This window comes from Festucalex cinctus, chromosome 18, assembly GCF_051991245.1.
Source record: "Festucalex cinctus isolate MCC-2025b chromosome 18, RoL_Fcin_1.0, whole genome shotgun sequence".
In the NCBI taxonomy this organism is placed as follows: Eukaryota; Metazoa; Chordata; class Actinopteri; order Syngnathiformes; family Syngnathidae; genus Festucalex; species Festucalex cinctus.
The window spans coordinates 14,617,261-14,624,986 of record NC_135428.1 but is presented as its reverse complement, the minus strand read 5'-3'; positions in this window follow the sequence as shown (position 1 = coordinate 14,624,986).

The following is a 7,726-nucleotide window of genomic DNA, read 5'->3' as shown; positions in this document are numbered from 1 at the left end:
CATTCTAATGCAGGGGCTGCTTTCACCCAAATTTGATCTCAGGTGGGCTTCAACTGTATCTCTTTGTACAATTACAAGCACATTTTGAAAACATTTCCATGCAGTTATCTTATTGAAGCATAATCGGAAATTTCTGGACAAAAATGAGTGCACATTTTTTTTTGCAGCAAATCATGAGTACTGTAAGAGCCAAATTTCAGTTGTTTAAATGGTCGTTAGTGTGGCCTTCAGTGGACAAAACGAGCAACTACAGTTCATTTTAGTGAAGAACAGCAATTTGTATTCTGTCCTCATGGTCCAGATCGGATCGCTTGATGGGCCACTTCCGGCATCCTCTGGTTTAGAGATGTTCGATACCACTTTTTTTCAGACCGATACCGATGCTGATACTCAGACCCTCAGTACTCACCGATACCGATACCAACTGCCGATACCAGTAGTACATTTTGACAACTAAAAAAAATCACTAAGAGATATTTTTAAACAAATATATTTCCTTTAATTTTGACACAAAAAAAAAACAGCACAGTCACTCTTCAATAGTCTTAACGCTCAAAATAAAACACAAAAATGCTCTTTTAGTTTAAGATTCACAACTTTGAAGTATTTCCAAACCGGTGAAGTTTTGGTGAAAAACTGCTGCAAGCTAGCGCCAGTTACAGGCAAGGAGGACTCACTTAACGTCTTCCCCCTCATCCATCGGTCGCTTGTTACCGTCTGCGTCACGAGTACTCGAGTTCTTGAAAAAAGGCTGGTATCGGCCCGATACCGATACCTGGTATCGGTACTCGCCTATCCCTAGTTTAAACCATCAACATTTTACAAACTTTGACCCTGAAGCACTTTAATATCATTTCAAACTTATCTTATAACATTTATAAATGGTGTACAAGATGTTTTAATTTTGAAAAAAAAATAGAGGTGAGCGAGTAGCGATACCAGGTATCGGTACTTTCAAGAAACCACTGTAATTACTTTTTGTGACATTTCGTTCGGTGGTGTATAAGATATGTGCCTTGTGTCAGAAAAGGTTGAGGAAAAACTGCATTAAATAAGACATTTGGGATTTCTCCAATCTTACGCCCCGAATTCAACATAAAGGAAGGCCTGGCGTCTGAATACTTTTGTCCGCATGGGGGTTTCAGACTATAGTTGCAAAGCAACACCCCCTCACCCCCCCTTCCCTTGTTTTCACCGCATGACCTCAGGACAGCAGTCGGAGCGAGAGAGAGAAAACGACTGCGAGGGGAGCCCCCGAACGCTCGCACAGACCATCAGGAAGCCGAACGAGTCTCGAGATGACCGCTGATGGCTCCTTAAAAAACCCGACTCCCATTCATCCACACGTGTAAACATCCCCTGCTTGCCGCATCACGTTTTATTTATTACGCCTTCGCTCGGTGCCCCCTTCTGTTCAACCTGCCCCCCTCACCCCAACCACCCTTAATCCTGCCGCCCTCATCTCCATTTCCAGCATTCCTCCGAGGTGACGTCCGCTGCCAGGCTTGCGCAACGGCATCCGTATATGAGCCGCCGCCGGGTCCTGACAGGGAAACTCCCCGGACGCCCGTTCGCCCCCGCCGGCGGCCGTTAATCCCACGCTTTGCTCGTTAAACAGAAAGACTCGGCATGGAAGCTATTACGGAGGGAAGGAACTGGACGTGAGAAGTGGGGGGGAAGGAAACGTGGAAAAGGACAAACTTTCGAATAAAGCAACAGGGTAGGGGCAGAAGTTTTAGGACACTTGGCTCGTATACATTCAGAATGAACTCGTTGCACAGTGGACCGTTGCACATTTGCGGTTCGTCATTCATGCCTTGTGGGATTTGGCGACCAAGGAACTATGTTGAAGTGAAAACAGGAGCTCCATGTTGTGCATTGCCGCCATTTTGTGACACCTTGCTAAAGTGACCATAATCGTAACTCAAAAACACACGTATCAACTTTACCAGTTGAAATAAATGGAAATGCCATTAAGCTGTTAAAGCCTTTCAATAAATAAATAAATAAATAAATACATAACTGCGATTGGTTGGCAACCAGGTCAGGGTGTACCCCGCCTACTGCCCCAAGCCAGCTGGGATAGGCTCCAGCACCCCCGCGACCCTTGTGAGGAGCAAGCGGTTACGAAAATGGATGGCTAGATGGATAAATGAATAAATAAATAAATAAATCGACTCCACCCCCACAACCCCGGTCGAGCAAAAAATTTAAATGGACAGCAAAATTACCCCAACACAGCGACAACTGATGCTATGTGTTAGCCCATCAGTGAACTTTTCCATTGTGTGTTAGCATTAAGCTAGCAGGGTAATTCTGAGGGCAAAATTGTTCTGTTTTAAATACACAAAGTGTAATTCTCTTAACCATCAACTGGGAGTAGCAATACACATCTTGAAGTTCTTTTAGCAAAAAAAAATAATTTTCCAAACTATGTTGAATTGAGGAGAGGTGCTTCTGGATGTTGTACAAGGAAATAAAGTGTTGGATTTGCTTTTGTAAATCACCATATTGGCAAAGTGAATGTCGCCTGAGTACAAGGGCCAAATTGACGGCCAAGCAGCCAAGGTTTGTGTTGGAGGGAATAATAGTGGTCGTGTTGATGTCAACACAAGAGACAAAGAAACCTCAGAAAGTATCAAATAAATAAATAAAATAAACTGAAGGTAACAGCCGGCAGGTTTTGACCGATGGCGTAAAACTCGATAGCGCCTGCATAAAAATTCACACTTCTTATCATCTTTGATGGATTTTTTTATTTTTTTTTTTAAGATAATTGCAGTGACTGCATAATTTTCTTCCCATTTGAGAAGTAACTGAAGCTGAGCCCAACTGATATGGGTGAGAGAAGCAGGGCACAATCTGGATTGCATATCCAAACTTTGCACAGCCTGTCATCATTAAGGTTGCAAGTGACTGAAGCGTAATCCAGCCAGAAAAGTTGACGTTTGGTGAGAGAAATAGGTTACCCACATGATTTTTGGTGAGAGAAGCGGGGCACACCCCGGACTAGCCATTCATCCATTTTCTGCATATCTTAGAATCCTTAGTATTGCTTTTAACTGATGCCTAATCTAGCCAATATTTGGCAAGAGAAGCGGGGTATCACAGCTGATATTTGGTGAGAGAAATGGGATCTAACCTGAACTGGTCATGCATCAATTTTCAACACCATTTGTCTTCATTAGGGTTATAGTGAGCTAGGTCTCATACCAGGTGACATTCGGTGAAAGAGAAGGGGTGAAGAAGTGGCGATTTTTGGTCAGAGAAGTTGGATACAACCTCGGCTGTGCATACATCAATTTTCTATACTGCTTAGCACCTTTATGGCTGCATTGATTGAGACAAAATTTTGGCAAAAGAAGTGCATTATCCCTATCAACTTTTGGTGAGAGAAGTGGGCTACACCCTGGACTATCCATCCATCCATCCATCCATCCATCCATAATATATTCAGCTCCGCATCCTTGGTGAAGCCGAGCCCAGCTATTTTTTGGGGCAAGAGAAGTGGGGTATAGACGCATTGGTTACTCATCTGATTTTTGGTGAGAGAAGTGGGGTACACCCTGGACTCTCTATCCATTGTATTTGTCACCATTTGGGTTGCAGGTAACCAAAGCCTAATCTAGCAAATTTTGGCGAGAGAAGTGGGGTACACTCTGGGCTTCCCATCCAATCGTTTACCACGATTGTCTTCATTAGGGTTACGGATAACCCGCAGCTTAAGCCAGAGGGAAGCGCGGAAAAAAACTCTGGATGTTCGCCGGCCAATCACAGGGCACAAAACCTAAGTTGGGGCGGAGCTTGAAGCAAACACTCAACCCACAAAGGCTGACTTTTGATTGATGCTGTCAGAGAGGCTTCAGTGGCGCAATATGCGTGCGAGTGCAGTTTGAGGCGCTCGCAGCCGGCAGCGTCTTCATTAGCTTGCGCCTTCCAATGAATGGTAATGAGCAAGCGCTCGTTTTTGTTGTTTGCCGGCGGCCGCCTTCTCGCTTGCACGTCCTCTTCCTTCTCGCACGACACTTTTAATGCATTCCTAATAAGCGCTGCGTGTGTGCGCGTGTTTTGACACCTGCCACACAGTTTATGAGTCAATAGACTTTGCATCCATTTTCTAGAGAGCTGAGCTACTTTCTAGCCATCAATTTTCTGCTGACTTGTATCATTACATAATGTATATGATCCCTTATTTATCATGGCCATCACTCAAGGTTAGATGATCGACACTTCTTAAAACATTTTATAAAAAAAATTTTTTTCTAGAAATTTCAGCTTGAAAGATACTATGTCTGCCTTGTTGTGTTAAAGTGTGATTCGAGAGTTTAAATGTAATATTTGGAGAAAAAAAACAACAACAAATAAGAATAAGAATAAAGTGAACGTAGACCAGAAAAAGTTGTAATATTACAAAAAAAAAAAAAAAAAATGCAATTAGAATAAAGGCACAATTTTTACATGAAAAATGCGGCAATATCCGGCGAGAAGCGAGGGTTCTATTTTTTCAACAGCAAACTCTTTATATATTGTGAAAAAGTATTATTTTTGTATGCGAAAAAAGTCACAATTTTGCTTAAAAAAAAAAAAAAAAAGATATAATTTCCGCAGAATAAAGTCACATTTTTTTCACATGAAAAACTGGCAATTTTCTGAGATTGTAATATGATGAGGAAAAAAAAGAAGTGATTTTTTATTTTTATTTTTTTTTTAAATCTCAATGTTACAACAAAAGTTTTATTTTATTATGACATGTGCAATTTTATTTTGAAAAAGAGTTGCATTTTTCTCACCATATTTACAATTCTTACAAAAGTGGCATTACTAGGAAAAAAATCCAACAAGTTCTGGTAGTACAAGATAAAAAACCCTTTTTTTTGTAGAACTAGACTAAGTGCAATTTCTGAAGAAATTGTGTGGGAATGCTGAAAGCTGAATGCTAAGATTTGAACGCATGTGGAATGCTTATGAAGTACATTGAGAGATCAATTATGAAATGATGACCTCCTGGTTACTGGACAATGCACTTTACCAACTGTGCCACCGAGCAGTATGGTAATGAGGATAAGTCATATGTATGGAAGTGGGCGTGGAAAGTGAAACTTCGAAAAAGTTCCATGTCTGTCCCATTCAAAATGAATGGAGAAAAGTTGATATTACAAGTTAAATTGTGCAAATACTGTAAGTAATGTGGAATCAGACAATATATACCCCAGGAGGTGAATTTTTTAAGCTTGTTGAAATTTGAACAATGTAAATTGGAAGTATTATGTGGGAGTTGTGGAGAAAAAAAGTGTGGAGAAAAAACAATCACAATAACATATGTGGGAATGCTTCAGCATTCCCACAATAAAGTTACCATTTTGACAAGAAATGTTTAGTCTGTTTCTTGTTGCGAAATCCTAACCCAGTTGAAGTTTGCTTCCAAACCAAACATAAACCAAAGACCTGTGTATTTAATTTAACAAATAACACAAAAGTTAGCAAAGTATGCTAGCTTAATATTACCAAACAATGCAAAAACACCAGAGATCGGTTAACAAAACTAGCATCGCTCTTGTGGTATTAATAAATATTAGACCATAAACAGCAACAGCACACATAGCTAGTCAATATGATAATAGTGACAAGCATATATTCTTTATCCTCTCCCAAAAAACGACCAATATTACTGCAGCTTACTGAGTGCAAAAATCAGATTTGCATAAAAATTGTGACCCCCCTTGTGACATTACAAGTGCGTTCTTCTGTGTCCTTATGTTGTGAGCGTGACAGAAAAACATTTTGATCTGACGTGCATATTGGGAGCCGAGGAAGGACGAGCTCAACGCCGCCTCATAAGCCCAGCGGAAATTGCTCTTCCTGTTGCGTCCTCGCCCGCCCGCCGGCTCTCCTCGCCGTATTTAAGACAAACAACATTTGTCAATTAGTCCGCAGCTGATTATCAGGCCGCCAAAGCCACACCATTGAGTCTGCAGCAGCTGCTTATTATTAATGGCTTATCTTATTGGAACACTTATCGCTCTCCTCTTAATCCACAATACCAGCAGTACATGTAGTGGTGCAAAAAAAGTAAATATAAAATATATATATATATAATATAAATATAAAAATAAATATAAAGAAAGAAAAAGCACAATGTGACAAATAGAAAAGTGGAATTTTACAAGAAAAAGACAAGGACTAGTGGGGAGTAAGTCCTAAAAAAGAAAAAAAAAAGTGAAATCTTCGCATTTGAGAATTTTCTTCAAGTTACATTACAGGGAAAAAAATGGCAATTTTACTACGGTAAACGGTAATACTAGGACAAAAAAAAGTCATAATATTAAGAGAGAGGAATAAAAAAAAAAAAAAGACTTAAGTCAGTGAATAAAATGTCGCAACTGGGAGGAAAATTAACTCAACTATGCGCAACACAATGACAATAAAGTCTTAATTTTTCCACGAAAAAAAGTCATTAAAAAGTATTTGTTGACGTTAAAAGTTGTTATGGAAAAAAAAAAAGTCACATTTTTAGGATAAAATTCCATATTTTTTTTCAGGAAAAAATAGTGAGTAAAACCATAATCAAACAAAAATTTGACAAAAAAAAGTCACAATTATAAGACATAGGAAAAAAAATCTAATTTTTTTAAGTTGTAAAAAAAAAAAAAAACTAGACTAAATATATAAATGCGTGAATAAAGTCTTTATTTTCGAGAAACTAGAATAATTTAGCAAACAAAACTCCTAAAAAAAAAATCATGAATATGAATACAATATGAAAAAAATACGAGAAAAAAAAATGGAAGTTGGAAAAAAAACTGAGTAAAGGTCTACAATTCATACAAAAATATACTATGAGAAAATAGTCTTCAGTGAGAAAAAGACAATTTTAAGAAAATAAATGCAAATATTGCAAAAAAAAATAAGAAAAAAAGTTGTAAAATTGAGAATAAGGTCTGAATTTTCACAAAAAACCCCCAAAGAAATAAGACTCAAATTAACAAGAAAAAAACAGTCACGTTATGAAAAAAAGTGTGAAGATGTATATTAAAAAAAATGTTTGAATTAAAAAAACAAAAACTTTTTTTTAGAAGAAAAAAAATATCCTGGTGAAGCAGCATGTGACTCATTTCTCGGCGTAATTGCAAAAATCTGCATGCTTGGCCTCAGTGTTTCGTCTCTATGCCGTGTTGGCGCACTACGTCTGCTGCATAATGTTGCCGCTTGTGCGGCATTTTGAAAACAGAGGCAACTTTTGTGCTGATTCCAAGTCAAAGTCAGGAAGAGTTGACGCTCAAAAAAGTTGTTTGCGCGGATCTCCTTACCTCATTAGCTTCCCGTTTAGGCCCATGAGGCGTCGTCGAGCTCGTCTACGTTTCCCCCTTTTGAGCTGGCAAACTTTTTGAAGGGGGGAAAAGGTGGGCGGGCGAGTGTGAGTTGTGATGTGATTTGCTTGCTAATTGTTAACAACGCTGCAACAGAAAAAAAAAAAAAACGGAATGGGATTGACTGCAGGGGGGGGAAACAGCATTCCTGCATCTGCAGTGAGTTTTCTAGTAGGGAGTATAAGGACAAAAGTATTAGGAATAGTAAAAATAAATCTAATGTTTTTCACTGTCATAGTAAACATTTTGACTCTGGATTGCACTTGCCACACGATACTCCTCATCCATCCTGTTTATGACACTCGTACGATGCATTCAGGGTCACTTACGATGTTTTGGTAAAAAAAATTAATAAAAAT